Source organism: Pleurodeles waltl, chromosome 3_1 (assembly GCF_031143425.1).
Source record: "Pleurodeles waltl isolate 20211129_DDA chromosome 3_1, aPleWal1.hap1.20221129, whole genome shotgun sequence".
Lineage (NCBI taxonomy): Eukaryota > Metazoa > Chordata > Amphibia > Caudata > Salamandridae > Pleurodeles > Pleurodeles waltl.
In genome coordinates, this window is record NC_090440.1 from 1,842,306,414 (window position 1) to 1,842,331,970 (window position 25,557).

At 51.5% G+C, this 25,557-nt stretch overlaps 1 long non-coding RNA gene across 4 annotated transcripts in view; it reads left to right on the top strand.

Moving 5' to 3' along the window:
- LOC138285675 (uncharacterized) overlaps positions 1-25,557 on the top strand; it is a 251,710-nt gene that overhangs the window by 133,989 nt on the left and 92,164 nt on the right. For all 4 annotated transcript variants that reach the window (XR_011201629.1, XR_011201627.1, XR_011201630.1 and 1 more), the window contains exon 4: positions 21,253-21,319. This is a non-coding gene — a long non-coding RNA (uncharacterized lncRNA). The remainder of the gene's footprint in view (positions 1-21,252; positions 21,320-25,557) is intronic.

Consider the following 25,557-nt stretch of genomic DNA (forward strand, 5'->3'; position numbering starts at 1 on the left):
TTCTCTATAGCCCCCTTGTCACAGGTATTTAATTTGTTTTGTAGCACTACTCATGCCAATGTAGATTGCCACACGTATGCACACTATACAGAGACAATAGTTCATCTGTGTGTCAATTCCTGCAGGCACTATATTTTAAGAGTGCTTGTTCTAGAGAAACACAAACTCAGGATTTAAAGGTAACACACTGGTTGAGATTGGCAGTACTAACAAGAATTTATTTCTACCCAAATTAACCTTTTTTTATTAATGTCAGGGTAATGGTAGACTGCGGGAATAAATATAACGTGCTAATCCATGCCTTGCCCTTTGCAGGCAGCTCTTTAATGACAGTTCATAGCTCACTGTGCTGGTTTAGATCTGTAACATATAAACTGTAAGTAATAAAAGGATCTCTCTGTAAGCCACTGAGCTATCTTCTTAAAATAAGATTCCGAGATCTGAACGTACCCGTACTTTGCAGCAGGCATCTTAACCCTTTGCATTACCTTCTGATGTCAAAAGTGACATTAGACACAATTTTGAACTCTCTCCTGCAGAAACATTAATCACTAAACAAACTTAACTTGACATTTTATTGACCATTCATGTATTTCTAAACCCAGCACCCACCCTAGAATTTGATGCCCAGTGCACCAGTCACACTATCTTAAAGCTGGCGCTGATAATCACACTTCCCTATATGACAAATACCATCAAAATTACTTAGGCCCTCATTACAACTCTGGCGGTAAATGCCGCTCACCGCTGTGCAGAAGATCGCCAACATACCGCTGAGGCCGTGGAATACTGCTACAGCTATTATGATCCACAGCTCGGAATCCGCCATAATCCAGACACCCACACAAGTCCGCCACACCAAAGGTCAGTGATAAACTGGCGATAACAAAACCTCCACTGTCACACCAACAGGAATACGCCCTCAGTATCACGACCCACGAATCCACGTGGTGGTCTTTCAACCGTGGTATTCCATTGGCGGTACACACCGCCGCGCTAAAAATACACACACATTTACAAAACACAACCACATTGGACAATTCCAAATACACACACCTGACACAAATACACACACCACACCCACACACCCAATCCAATATAAAACACACACCCACATCACCCACAAACGCTTACTACCAGAATTCTGATACCACGCAAGAGAGAGACACCACCATAAACAACACCAACATCCACAGACACACAACACCATCACTTACACAACATCCACGCACCTCAAACAACACACAACAACACATCCACTCACATCACAACACACACCACCTCACACATCACCCACACCACATCATGGCATCTCAATGACACCCCAGGTTCTCTAAAGAGGAGCTCAGGGTCATGGTGGAGGAAATCGTCCGGGTAGAGCCACAGCTATTCGGATCACAGGTGCAGCACACCTCCATTGCAAGGAAGATGGAGCTATGGCGCAGAATCGTCGACAGGGTCAACGCAGTGGGACAGCACTCCAGAACACGGGATGACATCAGGAAGAGGTGGAACGACCTATGGGGAAGGTGCGTTCCATGGTCTCCAGACACCAGATAGCTGTACAGAGGACTGGCGGTGGACCCCCACCTCCTCCCCCACAACTAACAACACGGGAGGAGCAAGTTTTGGCTATACTGCATCCTGAGGGCCTCGCAGGAGTAGTAGGAGGACTGGACTCTGGTAAGGCAAAGCTTTACTATTATATTCCCCACCCTACCTGCATGCCATCACATACTCCCACCCTCACCCTCAACCCATCACTCCAACACCTCACATATGCCCCACTATCACAACCCACCCATCCCAACACCAAGCCCTGCATGCAACACCAAAGCATGGACACCCATGACCAAAGCATGTCCACTACAGATACCCACACAGACCCCAAACCAAATATCACACAAGGACCAAGACAAGAATGCAAGCACTGGAGTACAGGGTCACTCACCCATTGCACACGATGGCACACACAGATGCAACAATCATGCCTTTACACCCCACAGGACCCCAACCCAACGTCACCGGACAGGAGGTACCAGACATATCCAGTCCCCCCACAGAAGAGACCCACAGTGATGACAGCATCTCTGCACAACTGGATCAAGATGACCAGCCCGGCCCATCAGGGAACTTGGGACAGTTTGTTCCCCTGAAACTGGCACAAGCCACCACAGACCCTCCCCACTCAGAAAACACCAGCACAGCACCCACCCAGCGGGCCCATCCCTCTGTCCCCAGGACACGTCAATCAGCAGTGTGTCCACCACTACAGGGAACCCAGGCAAACCCACCAACCCAAGAAAATCAGGGACCTGGGGGCAGTGACTGTGGGAACACGGTTCAGGGGACAGAGGCTCAGGAAAACAGGGAAACTGGGAGGACTGCTGTGCGACAGGGGGAGGATAGGTCCAGGGAACCCTCTCTCCACGAGGACCTCTCCAACATCATGGGAGCTTACCATCATTCCCAGGAAACGATGGCAGTGGTACTGGCCAAGTTTCAGGAGACCCAGCGGCTGCAGGAGGAACACTATCTGGGGATCAGGGAGGACATGAAGTCCATTAACAACACCCTGGTCACCATTGCAGGGGTGCTGCAAGTCCTTGTCAATACCAGGAGGGACAGTGTGGCACAACAAGGGGCCCCTGACGCTAGCCTGGACGATGAACAGCCCTCCACCTCTGCCGGCGCTAGTGGACAGGAGGCACCACCGCAGGAACACAACACCACCACCCCACCCCCTGCAGATGGAGAACCACCCCACAAACGGTTCCTGAGATCCAGGAACAAGACAGAGAACATTGCCAAGACCCCCGCCAGGAAATGAGACCCCCTGAATGTCACCCTTCTGTCCCACTTTGTCACCCTGTCCATCCTTCAACTGCCGTTGCTCCACTTCCTATGCCCCTTTGGACAATGAACCTGTGAAACAAAGAGACTGGACTCTGCCATGGACATTTCTCCACCATCACCCCTACCCATTTTACAACCCCCTCCACTTATTTGCACAGAAATAAACATACTTCAATCACAAAACAATCTGGAGTCAATCTGTGCTTTCACAAATGTGTAATTGCAATAACCATGGAATATAGCAAAGTCAATTTAATTGTTCACATACCGATGTAACACAGCTGTAGGGCTGGAGGAACTATAGCAGAGGGCACAAAGTGGGACCCACATCTGTGAAATGTAAAGGCAAAGTGACGAGTCAGGGTCCATACACTGAGTGAAAATGACAGACTTATACTAGCTCCAACAATAGTATGAGATGTGGGAGGCAGCGACATCTTCTCACCTGTGTCTCACTGGAAGTATTGCATGATTATGTTGTTTCTGTTGTCGATATCCTCTTCTTCTGCCTCCTCTTCTTCACTGTCCACAGGCTCCACAGCTACCACAAGACCACCAGCCGGACCATCCTCCTGCAGAAAAGGCACCTGCTGTCGCAAAGCCAGGTTGTGCAGCATACAGCAGGCCACGATGATCTGGCACACCTTCTTTGGTGAGTAGTAGAGAGAACCACCTGTCATATGGAGGCACCGGAACCTGGCCTTCAGGAGGCTGAAGGTGCGTTCAATCACCCTCCTAGTTCGCCCATGTGCCTCATTGTAGCATTCATCTGCCCGTGTCCTGGGATTTCTCACTGGGGTCAGTAGCCATGACAGGTTGGGGTAACCAGAGTCACCTGCAAATGTCGAGGGACAACTGTTAGACACACACTAACCCGTAGGGACAGCCCCATACCCTGACAACTATTCACACTGTATAGGGTCCTTGTCCTCACCTATTAGCCACAAATGGAGCCTCTGGAGTTGCCCCATCACATAAGGGGTGCTCCTATTCCTCAAAATGTAAGTGTCATGCACTGAGCCAGGAAATTTGGCATTCACATTGAAGATGTACTGGTCGGCCAAACACACCATCTGCACATTCATAGAATGGTAGCTCTTCCGGTTTCTGTACACCTGTTCACTCCTGCGGGGGGGGTACCAAGGCCACATGTGTCCCATCAATGGCACCTATGATGTTGGGGATATGTCACAGGGCATAGAAGTCACCTTTCACTGTGGGCAAATCCTCCACCTGAGGGAACACGATGTAGCTGCGCATGTGTTTCAGCAGGGCAGACAACTCTCTGGACAACACATTAGAGAACATTGGCTGGGACATCTCTGATGCAATGGCCACTGTTGTTTGAAAGGAACCATTTGCAAGGAAATGGAGTACTGACAGGACCTGCACTAGAGGGGGGATTCCTGTGGGATAGCGGACTGCTGACATCAGGTCTGGCTCCAAAGGGGCGCACAGTTCATGGATTGTTGCACGATCAAGTCTGTAGGTGACTATTACATGTCTCTCTTCCATTGTCAACAGCTCCACCAGCGGTCTGTACACTGGAGGATGCCGCCATCTCATCACCTGCCCCAGCAGACGTGCCCTGTGGAGGAGAACAGCGAGCAGAGAGTCAGCCAAGACTGAGGTATCACAAAATGTCATTTGCACACATTTATTAACCCGCAATGTGCCTGTTACTGTGTGTATTCAAGGCCTACATTGGTGTGACGCAGTTAATATTAATGCCATGTGGCCCCCTGAAATGGCAGCTGCCTGACCTCTAAGGTGGGACAAGGGGATATGAGGTAACTGCGCTGGGGCTGTGCACAGTCGCGGTAGGCGGTCAAAGACCGTAGCACAATCCTGCATTTGTTAACATTGGACCCTATGGGTCCGAGGAGCCAATGACAATGTACGCCGGCGGATGTGACCGCCATTTTCTGTCTGTTCACTCACTTGATACCTGACCTTCAACAGGAGAGGACCTACACTGCAAGTGCTGCTGTGACCTCAGTCTGGAAGCGGCAATGGCTCATGTGTCTGGGGAAAGGGCCCCTGCCTTCACTTCGGAGGAGTTGGAGAAACTAGTGGATGGGGTCCTCCCCCAGTACACAAAACTGTACCGTCCTCCAGACAAACAGGTGAGTACACTGTGAGCATGCTGCGTGGGCAATGCCTGTTTGGAGTGGTGTGGATCGAAGATAAATGGGGGGGGACTGAGGCCTGCATGTGCGGACGGTGAGTGTACGTGCGTCAGGGCAAGGGTGGGAACGTGGGCCAATGAGTATGATGGTCCGGATGGGTAAAGATTTTCCTTTTCCCCTGTACTATTCCTCTAGGTCAGCGCCCACCAGAAGAAGGCTATTTGGTGTGCCATCGCCAAGGACGTCCGGACCCTGGGGGTCCACCACAGATGGAGCACCCACTGCCGTAAAAGATGGGAGGACCTTCGCCGCTGGAGCAAGAAGATGGCGGAGGCCCAGCTGGGGATGGCCTCCCAACGTGGGAGGGTTGCCCGTTGCACCATGACCCCCCTGATGTTCCGGATCCTGGCGGTGGCATATCCGGAGTTGGATTGGCGCTTGAGGGCATCACAGCAGCCACAAGGGGGTGAGCTGACTCTGCGCGCATTTCAAGGTGTCTGGGTGGAGGAGGTGGGCAGTGGGTTCCTCTAGGCCAGGGTGAGCTTGGTAGGCAAGGTCCCTTGTGAGGCAGGCTCAGTGGCACCCCAACCCCACTCGTGGTTAGTACCATCCACACCTAGCCAGGGTCCTGTGACTTCCATGCGTGCAGCAATCGGGCTTAGGACCTGTACCCATGGGCATGTGATTAATCTAGAAACTATAAGTGCAAGGCATAGTGCAGAGGGCTGCTGTGTCTGTAGTGTCCGCCAACACTAGTGGTGTTGCATGCACTGAACATGTCTTTCTTCTGTGTCCCCCCCCTTTTTGTGGTCTCCCTGTTCTTGTGCGCAATAGCATCATCAGGCAGAGGAGCATTGGCACCGGAGCAGGAGCGAGCTGCATCCCACTTGGCCCTGGAGGGCGAAACAACGGCATCTGAAGCTACCAGTGGGACGGAGGGCGAGGGGAGCTCCACAGTGGGGACAGGAGCAGACAGCAGTGACAGCGACTCCTCCTCTGATGGGAGCTCCTTTGCGGTGGCGGGCCCCTCTGTGCCCCCCGCATCAACAGGTACAGCCGCCACCCCCCCTACCAGCACTGCCCTCCCAGCAGCCCCTCAGCTTGTGTCCTGTGCTTGCTCACCCAGGAGGGTGGGCATCTCCTTTGCCCCAGGCACCTCAGGCCCTGCTCCAGTCAGCCCTGCTGCCCTCAGTGAGGAGGCTATTGACCTCCTGAGATCCCTCACTGTTGGGCAGTCTACCATTCTGAATGCCATCCAGGGTGCTGAGAGGCATTTGCAACAAACAAATGCATACCTGGAGGGCATTCATTCTGGCCAGGCAGCCCAACAGTGAGCATTTCAGGCTCTGGCCTCTGCACTGATGGCAGCCATTGTCCCTGTGTCCAGCCTGCCCCCTCCAACTTCCTCCACCCAGACCCAATCCCCTGAACCTCAGCCGATCCCAAGCACACCTTCAGACCAGCATGCACACCCATCAACACACAAGGGTGGCTCAGGCAAACATAAGCACCACACATCCCACAGGCACTCACACAAGCATCATACCCATACACACATACCAACATCCACTGCCTCACTGTGTCCTCCCCTCCACGTCTCCCTCCTCCCTCCCAGTCTCGTCTCCACTCACACCTGCATGCACTACATCCTCAGCCACTACTTCCATCACCAGCACGCCCATCACCACACACCGTTCACGTGTACTCACCACCCCCACTACCATTCACAAATCCCCAGTGTCCTCTCCCAGTGTGTCTGTGAGCCCTCCTCCCAAAGTACTCAAAAGCAGGCACACACCCACCCAACAGCCATCCACCTCACAACAGCCTCCAGCCCATGCACCTTCACCCAAACTCGGCAGATGTACACCTCCTACAACCACTACCTCTACCTCCATTCCTACACTCCCTCCATCTACCCATCCCAGTGTGTCTAAACAACTTTTCCTGGCTAATATTGACCTCTTCCCTACACCTCCCCCCGTCCTTCCCCTAGGGCCAGGCTTTCCAGGTCCCAGCCCAGCAACTCAGCCACCACCTCCCCAGGCACAGTGGTGCCAGCAACTATGGGGTCATGGAGTGCACCAACCATCAGGGCTGCCAGTGTGCCACGTAGCGAGGGCAAGGACATTCCGCCACCTGCCAACAAGGGGTCAGGGAAAACGAAGGGGGATAGTGGCAAGACAGCTGCGCCACCATCATAGGTGGGGAAGGGCCAAAAACTGAAGGGCAGGTCAGGAGAGGGCATGGTGGCACCGACTGAGGGACCAGTATCACACCTTCTGTCCACGTCAACGCCAACCTGTACGGCGGAGAACACCGCCACCTGCACTGCCACAGACTCCGCCGCCAGCACCACCTCCACAAACCCCACAGCCAGCACCTCCGCCACAGACCCCGCAGCCAGCACCGCCGTCACAGACCCCGCAGCCAGCACTGCCACGACTGACACTGCCGCAAGCACTGATGCCACAGACCCCGCCGCCAGCACCGCCGCCACGGGCCCCGCAACCAGCACCATCACCACAGACCCCGCAGCCAGCACTGCCGCCACAGACCCTACAGCCAGCACCGCCACGACTGACACCGGCGCAAGCACCGCCAGCGGCCCCGTGACATCCTCAGACAGTGGCACCACCGCAGACATGGCTACCATCCCCAGTGGTCAGTCGTCCGAGGCTGGTGGTGAGTTCCAGGACCCTGGGCAGCTGTCATCACAGTTGTCAACTGCATATGGAATACGAAGCCGCAGCAGTGTGGGGTATGTCTCTGCCTCCATGGCGTATCATCCTACCTGTACCTCTTCAATCTCGTTGCACACACACCCAGGCAAGTGTATTATTCCGTCCACAATGCACTTGGAGCACTCTGTGTACCAAGCCTCCTCCAGAACCAGTGGAAAAAGGCATCCACTACCTCAGTCCTTGGCAGGATGAAGCACTCTGGGCACCAGGCGCCCTCCAGAACCAGTGGAGTATCTCATCCACTACCCCAGTCCTTGGCAGGATGAAGCACTCTGGGCACAAAGCCCCCTCCAGAACCAGTGGAGAAAGGCATCCACTACCCTAGTCCTTGGCAGAATGAAGCACTCTGGGCACAAAGCCCCCTCCAGAACCAGTGGACTATCTCATCCACTACCCCAGTCCTTGGCAGGATGAAGCACTCTGGGCACAAAGCCCCCTCCAGAAACCAGTGGAGAAAGGCATCCTCTACCTCAGTCCTTTGCAGGATGAAGCATTCTGGGCACAAAGCCCCATCCAGAACCAGTGGAGAAAGGCATCCACTACCTCAGTCCTTGGCAGGATGAAGCATTCTGGGCACAAAGCCCCCTCCAGAACAAGTGGAGAAAGGCATCCACTACATCAGTCCTTGGCAGGATGATGCGCTTTGGGCAAAAAGCCCCCTCCATAACCAGTGGAGAAAGGCATCCACTTGCGAGACTATGGCTTTGCACTCCCCAGAATAAAGCAGTGGGCAAACCACCCACTGAAAAGACTTGGGAGACTGTGGCTTTGCACTCCCCAGGATAAAGCAGTGGGCAAACCACCCACTGTAAAGACTTGAGAGACTGTGGGGGTCATTACAACATTGGCGATAAAAGGCGCTTACTGCCGTGCAGAAGACCGCCAATACACCGCCGTGGCCGCAGAATCCCGCCACAGCTATTATGACACACATCTCGGAATCCGCCGAAATTCAGACACCCACACAACTCCGCCACACCAAAGGTCAGTGATAAACTGGCAAAAAAAAATCCTCCACCTCCACGCCAACAGAACCACGCCCATGCTATTACGACCCACAAATCCACATGGCGGTCTTTCAACAGCGGTATTCCATTGGCGGTACACACCGCCGCGCTCAAAATACACACACATCTCCAAAACACCGCCACATTGGACAATTCCAAATACACACACCTGATACACATACAAACAACACTCCCACACACCCAACACAATATAAAACACACACCCACATTACCCACAAACCCTTACGACCAGAAATTTAGATGAAGGCCAGAGAGACAGCACAGCAAAGACAACCCCACCATACAGAGGCACACAACACCATCACCCACACAACATCCACGCACAAAACACCACACACCACTACACATCACCACACACATCAACACTCACACCGCCCCACACATCACACACACCACCCCATGGCACGCCAAAGACACCCCCGCTTTTCCGAGGAGGAGCTCCGGGTCATGGTGGAGGAAATTGTCCGGGTAGAGCCACAGCTATTTGGCTCACAGGTGCAGCACACATCCATAGCCAGGAAGATGGAGCTATGGCGAAGAATAGTGGACAGGGTCAACGCTGTGGGGCAGCACCCAAGAAATCGGAAGGACATCAGGAAGAGGTGGAACGACCTACGGGGGAAGGTGCGTTCAACGGTCTCCAGGCACAACATCGCGGTTCATCGGACTGGCGGCGGACCCCCACCTCCTCCCCCACAACTAACAACATGGGAGGAGCAAGTCTTGACCATCATGCATCCAGAGGGCCTCGGAGGAGTCGGTGGAGGAATGGACACTGGTAAGTCAAATCTTAACTATCAGATCCCCCACCCTACCTGCATGCTATCACACACCCCCTTCCTCACACCCTCCCCTATCACCCCAACTCCTCACTAATGTACTAATAACACAAACTACACATCCCAACACCAAGCCCTGCATGACACAACTAAGCATGGACACCCATCACCAAAGCATGGCCACTGCACATACCCATAACAACCCCCTAACCATCATCACACAAGCCCCCACACAGGAATGCTTGCACTGGGGTACACGCACACCCACCTATTGCACACCATCACACACACACATGCAATAATCATGCTCTTATGCCCCTGCAGGATCACGAAGGACCGTCACTACACCGGAGGGTCCAGACAACTCCACTCCACCCACAGAAGAGGCCCAGAGTGACGATAGCTGCTCTGCCCTACTGGTGCCTGATGACCAGCCCGGACCATCGTGGGCCTCGGGACAGTTGGTTCCCTTTGCACAGGCACAGCCCAATACTGACCTTCCACCCTCTGGTAACACCAGCACAGCACCCACCCAGCAGGCCCAAACCTCCGTACCCAGGACAGGTCAATCAGCGGTGTGTTCACCACTACAGGGAACCCAGGATAACCCACCACCCCAACAACAACAGGGACCTGGGGGCAGTGGTAGTTGGCACACGTTCAAGGGGACGGAGGCACAGGAACACAGGGGAACTGGGAGGGCTGCTGTGTGACAGGGGGCGGAGAGGCCAAGGGAACCTACTCTCCACGAGGCCCTATCCTCCATCATGGGAGCATACCACCACTCCCAGGAGACAATGGCGACGGTCCTGGTCAAGTTTCAGGAGACCCAGCGCCTGCAGGAGGACCAGTATTTGGGGTTCAGGGAGGAGCTCAGGACCATCATCTCCGCCTTGGGCACCATCGTAGGGGTGCTGAAGGACATACAGCAGACCATGAGGGACACCGTGCCACTCCATGGGGCCCCTGACACTAGCATGGACGATGAACTACCCACCACCTCCGCTGGCGATAGTGGACAGGACGCCCCGCCACAGGACCACCACACCAGCACCCCACCCCCTGCAGACGGGGAACCACCCCGCAAGCAGTCCCTGAGATCCAGGAACAGGACAGAGCAAGATGGCAAGACCCCCGCCAGGAAATGAGACCACCCTGATTGTCCCCCCACTGTCCCACTTTGTTACCCTGTCCATACTTAAACTGCCCCAGCTCCACTTCCTATGCCCATATGGGCACTGCACATGTGAGACTAATAGACTGGACTCTGCCATGGACATTCCTCCGCCATCACCCATCACCATTTTACAACCCCCCTCCATTTTTGAGCACTTCAATAAACACCCTTGAAACACAAAACAATCTGGAGTCAGTCTATGATTTGGTAAAATGTAATATCCATGACAGTGTCAAAATGCGTTGTTAGATGTAAAGGCAACATACCAATGTCACACATCACAAGTCCTTGAAGGAGCATGCAGATGACACACGTTGGTAACCACACCTGTGAAACCGTAATGGAAAGAAACAACTCAGTTACCAAATAATCCCATGAAATTACTCACAGGATAGAGGAGGACGTGTGACAGTGAATGTAATGGTAAAAATGAAAATGTTTTCACCTGTGTGTCACTGGAAATATTGCTGTATGACTGACTCCCTGTTGTCGTTGTCTTCTTCCTCAGCTTCCTCCTCATCACTGTCCACAGGCTCCACTGGCTCCACAGCTGCCACAACACCGTCATCTGGACCATCCTCCTGCAGAAAAGGCACCTGGCGTCGCAAAGCAAGATTGTGAAGCATCGAGCAGGCGATGATGATCTGGCACACCTTCTTCAGTGAGTAGAATAGGGAACCACCTGTCATATGAAGGCACCTGAACCTGGCCTTCAGGAGCCGGAGGTGTGTTCGATCACCCTCCTAGTCCGCCCATGGGCCTCATTGTACCGTTCCTCTGCCCTGGTCCTGGGATTCCTCACTGGGGTCAATAGCCAGGACAGGTTGGGGTAACCAGAGTCCCCTAATAGCCACACACGGTGCCTCTGGAGTTGACCCATCATATCAGGGATGCTGCTATTCCGCAGGATGTAGGCGTCATGCACTGAGCCAGGGAACATAGCATTAACCTGGGAGATGTACTGGTCTGCCAAACATACCATCTGTACATTCATGGAATGATAACTCTTCCTGTTCCTGTACACCTGTTCACTCCTGTGGGGGGGGACCAGATCTACATGGGTCCCATCAATGGCACCTATGACGTTGGAGATATGTCCAAGGGCATAGAAGTCACCTTTGACTGTAGCCAAATCTTCCACCTCAGGGAAAATGATGTATCTCCTTACGTGTTTCAGCAGGGCAGACAACACTCTGGACAATACGTTGGAAAACATAGGCTGGGACATCCCTGATGCCATGGCCACTGTTGTCTGAAATGACCCACTTGCAAGGAAATGGAGCACTGACAACACCTGCACATCAGAGGGGATTCCAGTGGGATGGCGGATTGGTGACATCAGGTCTGGCTCCAACTGGGTACATAGTTCCTGGATTGTGGCACGGTCAAACCTGTAGGTGACGATTAAATGTCGCTCCTCCATTGTCAACAGGTCCACCAGCAGTCGGTACACCGGAGGATTCGGCCATCTTCTCAAATGTCCCAGCTGACGGCGCCTAGGAAGGAGAACAGTGACGATCAAGTACATTTTTGTCCAGGTATGTACCCACAGTTACACAGAAGATGACACCAAACACAAAATCCTTCCTGTATGTGTGCTGAGTGTAGGCCTAGCTATGTGCGACGCAGAAGTAAATGAAGCCATGTGGGCCCCTGAAATGGCGGCTACCTGACCTCTAAACTGGGACAATGGGATTGTGGGGTAACTGCGTTGGCGTTGCACACCGTCGCGGTAGGCGGTCGTCGACCTTGGCGCAATGCTGCATTGGTTAACATAGGACCCTATTGGTCCCAGGAGCCAATGAACAGGTGCGCCGGTGGTGATGATACACACCACCGCGGACGTCACCACCGCGGACGTGACCGCCATTTTCTATCTGTTCAATCACTAGATACCTGATCTTCGACAGGAGAGGACCTACTCTGCAAGTGCTGCTGTGACCTCGGTCTGGAAGAGACAATGGCTACTGCGTCTGGGGAAAGGGCCCCTGCCTTCACTGCTCAGGAGTTGGAGAAACTGGTAGACGAGGTCCTCCCCCAGTAAACGCTACTATACAGTCCTCAAGACCAACAGTTTAGTACACAGGGAGCACATTGTATGGGCTAGGCCTGGTTGGAGAGGGCTGGTTGTAAGAGGGAAGGGGGCAGAGTTCAGGGAACATTAATGCATGTGAATGAATGGGCCACATGGCTAGAGTAGGGAGGGGGGCCACTCACATCGACGGTGCAGTTGGTAATGACTTCTCGTCTTCCCTTGTGCATGTCATGTAGGTCAGCGCCCACCAGAAGAAGGACGTTTGGAGTGCCATCGCCAAGGACGTACGGACCCTGGGGGTCCACCAGAGATGGGGCACCCACTGCCGGAAAAGATGGGAGGACATTCGCCGCTGGAGCAAGAAGACGGTTGAGGCTCAGCTGGGGATGGCCTCCCAACGTGGGAGGGGTGCCCGTCGCACCATGACCACCCTGATGTTCAGGATCCTGGCGGTGGCATACCCGGAGTTGAATGGGCGCTTGAGGGCATCACAGCAGACACAAGGGGGTGAGTACACTCTCAATCTGCGGAATTTGCGCGCAGTGGAGGGGTCTGGGTGGGGGAGGAGGCCTGTGGGTGTACCTAGGCCAGGCAGAAAAACGTAGATTAGGCCCCTCCGTAATGCAGGCCATGTGGCACTCCACCCCACCACAGTAGAGTGCAAAGTACAGATATAGATGCCCCTGTGGCATCCATGTGTGCAGATGTCCACCATAGCCATGTAGGCCAGATCCCAGAAATTGCATCTGCAGAGGCCAGGAGCATGGCGTAGTGCAGGGGGCTGCTGTGTCTGTATTGTCCGCTAACGGTAGCAGTATGCCATGCACTCAACCTGTCTATCTTCTGTCTCCCCCCCCTTTTTGTGGTCTACCTGTTCTTTTGTGCATCAGCATCATCAGGCAGAGGTACAGTGGCACCGGAGCACGAGGGAGCTGCATCCCACATGGCCATGGAGGGCCACACCACAGACTCAGAATGCCCCAGTGGGATGGAGGGCGAGGGGAGCTTCACGTCGGCCACCGGATCACCAAGCAGCAACACGGACTCGTCCGCAGATGTGAGCTCCCTTGTGGTGGCGGCACCATCTGTGCGCCCCACTTCTACAGGTAAGGCCGCCACCTCCCCTACCAGCACCGCCCTCCCAGCAGCCCCTCAGCGTTCGCCCCGTGCCCGCTCACCCAGGAGGGTGGGCATCACCTTCACCCAAGGCACCTCAGGCCCTGCCCCAGTCACCCCTGCTGCCCTCAGTGAGGAGGCCATTGACCTCCTCAGGTCACTCACTGTTGGACAGTCTACCATTGTGAATGCCATCCAGGGTGTAGAAAGGGAGTTGCAACATGGTAATGCATTCCTGGAGGGCATCATTCTGGTCAGGCTGTCCTTCAGCGAACCCTGCAATCTCTGGCCTCAGCACTGATGGCAGCCATTGTCCCTGTGTCTAGCCTCCCCCCTCCAACCTCCTCCACCCAGACCCAATCCCCTGTACCACAGGCCTTCCCAAGCACACCTACAGACCAGCATGCACACAAGTCAACACACAAGGGAAGCTCAGGCAAACATAGGCACCACACAGCTCACAGGCACACACACAAGCATCACCCACATGCAGACACAGCAACATCCACTGCCTCCACTGTGTTCCCCTCCTCCTCTTTTCCCTCCTCCCTCCCAGTGTCATCTACAATCTCACCTGCATGCACTACATCTACAGGCACCAGGACTCGCACCAGAACACCCAGCACCACACCCGCTCACCTGCACTCACCACCTCCACTCCCATTTGCACGTCCCCTGTGTCCTCTCCCAGTGTGTCTGTGACGCCCCCTCCCAAAGTACACAAACGCGGGCACCCACACACCCAACATCCATCCACCTCACGACAGCCTCCAGTACCTGCACCTGCACCCAAAACTCCTAAAGTGACACCTCCTGCAACCACCTCCTCTTCCTCCACTCCCAGGCCCCCTCAAACTACCCATCCCAGTGTTCGTCAGAAACTGTCCCTCTGTAAAGTTGACCTTTTTGACCCCACCTCCCCTCCAATTCATCAGTCCCGTCATAGCGCCTCAGCCAAAAAGCCTCCAATACCAGTGGTGCCTGTTCAAGGTGTGTGGAGTGCACCGGCCACCAGGGCAGGCAGTATGACCTGGAGCCAAGGCACTGGCAGCCCACCCCCTGTAAAGGCTCTGAAATTGGAAAGTGGCCGACGGGACCCTGTGAAGACTCCTGGAGGCAAAACAACTCACAGGGGTCCCAGGGGGATTGCAGAGTCAGCTGTGACTCCTCCAAAGGTGGGGAAGGGCCAGAGGAAGTCTGCACAGCCTGTTGTGAGCATCACGGCGGAGAAGGGCGGCATCCTTACCGGCGGTCGGGACGCCACCGCCAGCACCGTCGTCACTGGTCCGGAGACCACCGCCAGAGTCATTGCCCAGGAGGGCCCAAGTATCGTCACTGGTCAGGAGACCACCGCCACCGTCGGAGTCAGTGCCCAGGAGGGCCCAAGTATCGTCACTGGTTAGGAGACCACCGCCGGAGTCAGTGCCCAGGAGGGCCTAAGTATCGTCACTGGTCAGGAGACCACCCCCGGAGTCAGTGCCCAGGAGGGCCCAAGTATCATCACTGGTCAGGAGACCACCGCCACCGCCGGGGTCAGTGCCCAGGAGGGCCCAAGTATCGTCACTGTTCAGGAGACCACCGGCGGAGTCAGTGCCCAGGAGGGCCCAAGTATCGTCACTGGTCAGGAGACCAGCGCCACCGCCGGAGTCAGTGCCCAGGAGGGCCCTAGTATCATCACTGGTCAGGAGACCACCGCCGGAGTCAGTGCCCAGGAGGGCCCAAGTATCGTCACTGGTCAGGAGACCACCGCCACCGCCGGAGTCAGTGCCCAGGAGGGCCCAAGTATCGTCACTGGTCAGGAGACCACCGCCGGAGTCAGTGCCCAGGAGGGCCCCGGCTGCCACAGCCCCGCTGGGCAATGAGGTAACGTCATGCCACACACCAATGCCCAGTCCAGGGAACGTCATGCCACACACCAATGCCGTTCCAGAACCGCCATGGCAAAGCACCGCTGAACAGTCCTGAACCGCCATGGCAAAGCACCGCTGAACAGTCCAGAGACCGCCATGGCAAAGCACCGCTGAACAGTCCAGAGACCGCCATGGCAAAGCACCGCTGAACAGTCCTGAACCGCCATGGCAAAGCACGCTGAACAGTCCTGAACCGCCATGGCAAAGCACTGCTAAACAGTCCTGAACCGCCATGGCAAAGCACCGCTGAACAGTCCAGAGACCGCCATGGCAAAGCACCGCTGAACAGTCCAGAGACCGCCATGGCAAAGCACCGCTGAACAGTCCTGAACCTCCATGGCAAAGCACTGCTGAACAGTCCTGAACCGCCATGGCAAAGCACCGCTGAACAGTCCAGAGACCGCCATGGCAAAGCACTGCTGAACAGTCCTGAACCGCCATGGCAAAGCACCGCTGTACAGTCCTGAACCGCCATGGCAAAGCACTGCGGAACAGTCCAGAGACCGCCATGACAAAGCACCGCTGAACAATCCAGAGACCGCCATGACAAAGCACCGCTGAACAGTCCTAAACTGCCATGGTAAAGCACCGCTGAACAGGGCATGCACCGGGGAAGAATGAAACGACCGCGACATCAAGCATCGTCATCCCATGTGCAGCTGGGACAGTGACGGGACAGGAACTTTCACGGGGAGACTAATCCAGTCTGGGCACCAGTCCCCCTCCAGAGCCAGTGGAGGCTGTTATCTACTTGCGAAACTGTGGCTTTGCACTCCCCAGGATGGTACAGTGGGTAACCCACCCACTGTAGAGACTTGAGAGACTGTGGCTTTGCACTCCACGGGATGGTACAGTGGGCAACCCACCCACTGTAGAGACTTGAGAGACTGTGGCTTTGCACTCCCCAGGATGGTACAGTGGGCAATCCACCCACTGTAGAGACTTGAGAGACTGTGGCTTTGCACTCCCCAGGATGGTACAGTGGGCAACCCACCCACTGTATAGACTTGAGAGACTGTGGCTTTGCACTCCACAGGATACATCAATGGGCATGGAGTCCCTTCGTGGATCTGGCTTTGCACTCATCCGGCTGAGGTGCCCCCCCTTCCCTTCCCCCTGAGGTGCCTGTTGTATTTCTATCTGATGCCCGGGCAGTGTTCTCTCCGATTGTGGACAGGTATCTTTTGTGGGCCTCGTCCATGCATTTTTGGACTAGTGGTGCACGGACATTGATATGTGCATATCAGCACTACTTCTCGTAATGTATATATTTTTTAATGGTTTTATAATATATCTGTATATTTTTGAAACATGTATATTGATACATTACAGTGTTTGAACTGATTTTGTTTTGTCTTTGCATTCTTCCGGGGGGATTGTGGGTTGTTACTGTGATTTTTGTAAATGCATTGGTGTGTGTGTTGTAATATGCGTGGGTGGGGGTGTTTCGTGTGTGTCCCCCTAACTTTTGCCTCCCCCGTCCCCTATGTCGTAGGTGCAGTACTCACCGTTGTCTGCGCCCGCGCCGGCGTTGCTCTTCGTAGATGAGTAGGAATACAAGGGCCGGTAGAATTTGTAATCCCGGCTCCATGGAGTCCTCCTTCCTCGTGGGATGTGTTCAGGTGAGCGTTTTCCCATTGCAGTAACTGTTTCTGCCGTGTTTTTATCCACAGTGAATCCGCCCCAGAAAAGGTGGCGGATTGGTAGGTTGTGAAACTATGGGCGGTACATTGTTTTCCGCCTGTCTGTTGGCGGTGACCGCTGCGCTGCTTGTCTGTACCGCCGTGGCGGGTGGTGTGTTAAAGTGGCTGTCTTTGTTGCCGGTTTCAGGCCAGGGTCATAATTCCCTTTTTTTGTCCGCCGGCCTGTTTGCAGTATTGCCGCACCTTTAACACCGTCCGCCAGGGTTGTATTGACCCCCTGTGGCTTTGCACTCCCCAGGATAAAGCAGTGGGCCAACCACCCACTGAAAAGACTTGAGAGACTGTGACTTTGCACTCCCTAGGATAAAGCAGTGGGCAAACCACCCACTGAAAGGACTTGAGAGACTGTGGCTTTGCATTCCCCAGGATACATCAATGGGCATGGAGCCCCCTTGTGGAGCAGTGGCGACGTGCGTTCATCAGACTGAGGTGCCCCCCTTCCCCTGAGGTGCCTGTATATTTTCTATGTGATGCCCCTCTAGTGTTCTCTCCGTTTGGAGTCAGGTATCATGTGTGGGCCTCGCCCATGCATTTTGGGCCCAGTGGTCCACGGACAATGATTGGTGCACTATCTGGACTTGTACATAATTGTATATACTGGATTTTGACTTTTGACTAATGGATTTTTATTGATTACAATTGTTACAATCATTTCCTTTTGTCCATGCGTTGTTCCAGGGGGGGTGGAGGGATGTATATGTAATGTTGCAACATGTGTTTGTGTGTATGGTGTTGTGGGTGAGGGCGGGGGTGGGGGTGTTGCGTGTTGCGTGTTGCGTGTGTGTGTCACTCTCTTTTCCCTCCCCCCTCCCCCGTGTTGTAGGTGCAGTACTCACCGTGATCATCGCCGCCTTCTTTGGAGCTCCTGATAGAGGAGCAGACAGACCATCACCGGAGGTATCTGCAATTCGGGCTCCATGGCGTCCTGGTTCCTCGTGGGGTGTGGAGAGGTGAGTGTTTTCCCTTCTGTGTACTGTTTCCGCCGTGTTTTTATTTGCGTTGGTTCCGCCCTGGAAAAGGTGGCGGATAGGCGTGTTGTGATAGGGTGGGCGGTACATTGTCTCCCGCCTGTCTGTTGGCTGTGTCCGCCGCGCTGTTTGTACCGCCGTGGCAGTCAGAGTGTTAAAGTGGCTGGCTATGTTGGCGGTTTCCGCCTCGGTCGTAATCCCCTTTTTTTTTTCTGCCTGCCTGTTGGTGGTATTACCGCCACTTTAACACCGACCGCCAGGGTTGTATTGAGGGCCTTAGTGCAGAAATGGGACTGTAATTTTGAATATGCTTACACATAATGTAAACTTTAAAGAACAAACACTACCATAGCCAATAGGCATGGCGTTAATAAGGTTTAGCCTACAAACACAAGCATGCACTTTTGTAAGTGACCGTCTTTTCATGTACGCTATACCTTGGTTACTTGGCAATCTAATGTACATTTTGCTGAGAGAATTTGTCACAACAAAATGTACATTTTGCAGGCTCATTTTTGTTGTTTTATGATTTTAACCATTTTACCGGTAATAAAATGAAAGTGTTTTTCATGAATTTTGTGACATTACATCAACTAACAAAAAACTCAGTTCAATTCATTCAGTCATAGAACCAATGCGAAATAGCAAGATGTGTAAAGTAAATCATATGGTAAATAAAATAGCTCTGTTGTGGAAAATAGTTACCGGATCATTTAGGACAGGGTTCTCAAACAAGGAGCTCATAAGCTACGTGTGTTTATCCAGATACCTTTCTGCAGTATCATGTGAATTTCCTGCATTTATTAATAGGTGCTTGGAATGCTGAGAGTAAATGATATAACAGAATGTTGATGTACAGTCCGCAGTGGAAGCTAGGACATAGGACAGTTGGGCAGTGTATGTTGCCATGACAGGAACTGCTTGCTGCTGCAGTAATTTAAAGGCCCAGCACGAGTGACTGCCTGAGTGACTCCAGGCTCCTGTGCGAAGATCCTGACCTTCAACTACAACACTTCCCAATGTGTTGCCCAACATGGCAAATTAAAACCTTTTTTTAGCTCAATTAGGTAGGCATAAAAAATTGAAAGACATAAGTTAATGTTTACAGAAACAAATATGTTTAAGGCTGATATTTAAATGGTAATTCAAACTGCATTGCGTAGTCTTATTACTGGTGCTCTTTCTCAAGTACCAGAGGCATTCGATACGTAACTGGTCTGACAGCTAAATGCATACACAATTAATACTGTAAAAACTGTATTTTTTTTACATTATTGCTGATGACGTTGCACTGATGTGGTCATTACTACTAACTGTGTAAGCAATGGACACTAATGAAATCGTGTTTGAAGTGGTCGCTAGTGTTGCACTGATAATTTGTTTTAGTAGCTTAGGATAATTTTTGTTGAACCTAAGTAATTCGTGTTCTAGAAAAGGTCGGAGATCTCTGAGCTAGAGAGATAGGCACGCAATGTGAAGGTCTCAGCATGAAGTTCGATAGCACACCTTTTCCAAGCCAAATTTTAGTGAAATGGGGGCTAAATGAGCAACCATGAAACACAGGTGCATTCCACACTGAAGGAAAAACAAAATGACCCATGTTTTAATGCTATGGCACTGGCTGGGTTTTTGTAAATGTTTTACCAATTTCCCTAAACTATTGCCCACACTGTTAAACATCATTTCCAACAGTATTCAAGCAGCTAGTATATTATTGCCTTCCTGTAGTCAAATTGTGATAATTCCAAATGTCCTGTATCCTATTCCTTCAACGGATGAGACGTCGGTTTTGCCCCCAGATGCTTCATTTTGAGGTAAGAAAACCACTTCTCCTTTCTGGCACTTCCCTGTAAGTGTGGTTTCGTTGGCTAACCCTAATTTGCCACAAATTTGTTTTCTTGCAACCTCGTCGTCTGGCAATTGTGATTCACATGATTAGTTCATTTCTGTGGACTGGGGCAATTCTTATTATATCTTTGTATGTTTATCTTTGACATTATGTGGCTTTGCTCCATGAATCAAAGGTCTATTGGGAAATACTTTTATATCGAGGCTCCCCATATTCATTAGCACACACTAGATGTTCCCTAGAGAGCTCCTCTTGAAGCATTATTATCGTTCCATCAAGGAGAGTGCAACCTTTAGTGTTATTTTATTCTTGTACTAACCAGTAGCACACACATATTGATCCACCACAGACCTGTTTGATAAGAGTCGAAGTCATTACTCTATAGTTGTTTTCTTCACTTATAACTTATAATGCAGCAGTCTTTTGAACTGTTTGAGTGATTTGCTGTGAGTTGTCGTTTGAAAATTGTTTTTATTGATACAGGCAAGAATTTGTTCTATTTAGTATGCAGTGGCAAGTTTACAAACACAAAGTGATTGTTCTACTGTAATTTGGAACAGGTCGGATTTGGTTCCTGCTGACACCTTCCACATGGACACCAGGAACAGTGCATGCATCACACAGATTGCTCATTCTCTGTTTCCTTATATTCATACCATTTCTCTGTGTGAGGTAGACATTATTTGGCTACACCAGCCCACTGCATGTTTCCAGTAAGCAGGCTCTGACATGTATTTGTCTTTTGCACAGTTTTGGGGTATGCATGACATTGACCACCACAGACATGCCCTACAGTGTTGCTCTTCAGCACATCATGTGAGGATGCATCTCTTCCTTATGCCATCTGGCTTCACTGAGTTCCCCTTATGAAATCTCCTTGCTTTCTCTTCCTTGCCAAAGAGATTATTTTTCCCATGAACTATGGTATGGGTTTCTTTAATTTTTTTGTTTTCTTTAGATCGGAAGATTTACAAAAGTACAGAATTGCTGAGACTGTTTAACTGACTCCTGATTTATCAGGCTTGGTAAGACTCTTTGGACCTTCTTATTTAATTCACTCAGTCAATTGTAGGAAAGGGACAGTATTCATCTATTGTATATCTTGTCCTATAGGTGACTACTATCTGTTTGTCTTAAGGAAGACCCCAGATGATTTATATGTCTAAGGGTGAGCAGAACTCACAGAGTTCTACTCCACGTAGTTCTGCGTAACTGTGTAAAAACTCTACTTGATTCTGTGGAGTTCTGCCCACCCCTCAGAGTGACAAGCAAGCTTTATCTATCCTCCACAGCAGCACCTCTCTATTCTCAGTAGCACGGATGCAGGGTTTGCAACCATCTGCCCTGTAAGGAGGGAGCAGGAATGTTTAACAATCATGGGAAGATCTGAAAATGCAAGCAGTGGTGCGGAAAGTGCAAGTGAATGTGATTTATTTATTTGTGCAGTATGGTGCAATACACAGGATAGCCAGCCCCCTCAAGCCAAAGCCTAAGAGCACTGTGGAGGTGAGAGAGGCTGCCAACAGTGAGTTTGATGAACAGGGCCTTACCCTCATCCCGACGCTGGAACACACTGCTTTTATTATTCATTTTTGCAACAGAGAAGGTTTTATAGATACTGTCAGGCAGAGCAGGCTGAGTTTCAACAGCAGAACTGCTAAACAACAATACTTTACTGCCCTTGAAAAAACTCAGGGTTGCTTAGGCTGAGGCAAGCACTCCAGATCTCCATCAGTGGTAATGGAATTTTTTTCTTGAGGGGTTAACACCGCAAAGCTCCATCGCATGCCTCTCATTGAAGTGTGCCTCTGGCCGCAATAAAAAAATAATTAATGAGCACACAGCCTTACCACCATGAAGTTTCATGCAGTGCACACACAACTCTGAAGCTCTGCAGAGCCGGCCACAGCCCCGGGTCGGGATCCCATCCAGTCTCAGTTTTCATGCTACTCTTGACTGAGTCCTTGAATGGAGCTGGGAAGTGAGTGACATCATGCACTAGGGGCCTACTCGCAAACAGGAAGTGTCAGAGATCACCTTCACCGTGGTGCTAGAGCATGTTTTACTCTCAGGGACACATGCTGTCTGCAGAACGCTTGATGAAGCTGTTCAAGATGAAAGATTGTTGGCTTCCATTGACTAATTAGTGTAGAAGACAGACGATGTAGGGGTGGTGTGCATAACACTGTAGTCTATTCTCCATAGAGGGGAGGCTGTTGGGTGCTAGTCCCACATTTTGCCTGACTCGGAGATGGCAGTCACTGTGACTTGCAAGATCGTAATATGCTTTCCTTAACATTTCAGATCATATCCAGATAAACAGTAGTGGTGGCCGTGGTAAAAAAAAAAAACTCTGATAAGCAGCAGCCGGTGGAGTCTTTGCAAATGGAGTCCACTTCCCACCCTTAGTCAAAATGTCAACTGTCTTTGGGTCTCCCCAGAACACGTAATGCTGGATATTCAAACTCAAATGCTTCTTACATTGTGTTTGTTATTTTTTCATCCTTGGGTATTGGCCCAAGAATATCTATTGTAAATAATTGTTCATTTATTTGTCCATGGCACACTGATTTTCACTTCCCACTGCACCGTAACTTGGAGCACCTTGTTGGATATCAAATCAGTCTCTTGAAATGCTTAGCTATAAATATATAACTATATGTCAAAGTACAAAATTTGAATGACTTATGCTAAATGGTAGATTTGTTCGGAAGGTTGGCTAAATCCTGCTAAAATATCTTTGAAAAACTGGTGCCAGGGAATCACTGGAGAGTGAAGATTTCTGCATTTGGCCCTTGTATCTCCAAAAATATCCAGTGGGACGAAGCTGCATGCTGCAGCTCACGACGGTCTCACAGGGCTATTTACCCCTTGTGAGGAGCCACTGAGCAGTATGTGCGACAGCGGAGAGAGTGTAGAGAAAGCTGCTGCAAAGTCAGGCTGACTGGCGATGCACCTTAGGTGGATTAACGAACAGGTAGAAAGGTAGGTCCCGGTCTCCTCTAGGCTCAGAGCACTTTTTGGGCAAACATTTTATAAGTGCTAAGGTTTGGATGTGAGCAATCTGGGCACTGTTAGAACTACTTCCAAGGGCCCAGGGCTAGAGAGGCACTACTTAGAATGTTAGTACTCACTCAGACAAGGTTCAGGTGTTTGTTCAAGATGGTTGGAGCATTTTCTATCCATGAGGCTCTGATCACGGGGCTCTCCAGCTTGATCATGGAGTCACTGCTGTGTAAGAGCAGATCTCAAGCAGCAGGGCATGCCCAGGGGGGCGCAGAAAAGGCTTAAGACAGCAGAGCAGTCTTTCTTGGTGCAGCTAAGCAATCTTCATAAGTACACAGCAGACCACAGCAGCAGGCAGTCCTCTGACAGTCCTTCCTCAGGTCCAAAAAGTAAATTGAAGAGAGGGTCAGGGGGTCTATACCTCCTTTAAAGAGGGAGAAACTTCTTGAGGCATCTCCTCACACACGTCTGGAATTTCCTTCCTCCTTGGCCTGTAATGTCTGCAGGTGCAATAGGCTTGTGTGAAGTTCTTTGAGTGAGAGCAGGGATCAGTCTTTTGAAGTGCAAGTGGGGCTGTTTACAGCTCTGCCCCCCATCTTGCTCGAGATGGCCCATCCTAGATCCTCTTTTGTGTGGCTGTTTGGGAGCAATACATAAAGGTCAACTGCCAACTACACCCAGTCATGTGGCCCAGGAACAGACTACAGACATCTATTTTTATACCTGGTTCCTCTTCTGAAGAAGGAGAAACCTCTAGAGGCTTCTCTTCACAGAAGTGATTGTCCCTACCCTGGTTCCAGTCTGTCTGCAACCACAATAGCCTAGTGTGAAGTTCTTTATGTGTGAGTTAAGCCATTATCTTTGAAGTGCAGGTGTTGAAGGTGACAACCTCAACCCCCATCAGAGGGACACCTAGATCCTATTTTGTGTGGCTGTTTGGGAGAAATACACAAAGGTCAATTGCCAACTACACCCAGTCATGTGACTGGTAAATCAAATGCTTCTAGTGGGCCTGCAGCACTGGTTTGTTTCACCCACATTAGTAGCCCTGTAAGACACCCTTAAGGTAGGCCCTACGTGCCCCATGGGCAAGGTGCAGTATGTGTTTAAGGTAGGACATATACTAAAGTGTTCTATATTTCCTGACAGTGAAATACTGACAAATTTGTTTTTCAGTGTTGCAAGGCCTATCTCTCTCATAGGTTAACATTGGGGCTGCCGTTAAACGTGTAGATTCCCTTTGGGAGCAGATGGACATGTGGAGTTTGGGGTCTCTGAATGCACAATTTAAAAATACATCTTTTAGTAAAGTTGGTTTAGAGATTGTGTGTTTGAAGATGCCACTGTTAGAAATTAGGCATTTTCTTGCTTAAACCACTGTGTGACTCTGCATGGTTTATGGATTCCCTGTCTGGGTCAGTTTGACAGTTGGGCTGTTTGCATCTCTCTCTAGGCAGTGACACAAAGGGAGCTGGGGTGTAGCCTGCATATCCTGATGAGCCATCTGTGCTTGGAGAGAGGGGAGGAGTGGTCACTTCCACCTGAAAGGGCTTTGCGTGCCCTCACACAAGGCAGTCTCCAACCCCCTGGTGTGTGTCTGGGGCCTGGCCTGGGTAAGGCAGGATCTCACAAACAAGAGAGACTTTCCTTTGAATTAGGCCTACTTCAAAGCCCAAAATGGGTATAAGAAGAACACTCAAACCCCTGAAAATTAGATCACTTCTGGACATCAAGAGGAACCTCTGACAAGGATAAGAGCTGATGAGCTTAGGAGAAGTGCTGCCCTGCCTGTCACTGTGCTTTGTGGAGCTATCCTGCAGTTGCTGCTTCTGCCTGTGAAAAGGGACAAAGACTGGACTTTGTTGTGCATTCCTCACTGTGAAGAAATCTCCAAGGGCTTGTCCCGAGCTTTCCTCCTGTTGTTGAAGCCTCAGGGTCATCAAAGACTTCCCCTGCCAGCAACTGGACTCTCTGCTGAGACTCCTGCCCTGCCAAGTGGTGCCCTATCCAGTTCCTGGGCCCTTGAAAGGTGAAGCTGGCAGCCCAGGACTGAAAATCCACAAACAGACCGCCGTGCTGGGAAATTTACAATGCACCTTCCGAGACGCAGCTGATAAATGACACGCTACCGGTTTCGCGGCTGAAATCTATGCTCCACCTGCATCGCGGCTGAAAGATCGACACAACATAGCTGGAGAAGTAAGATGCAACACCCGCTAACGGAGGCTGATAACGACGCAAACCCCAGGCAGTGCAG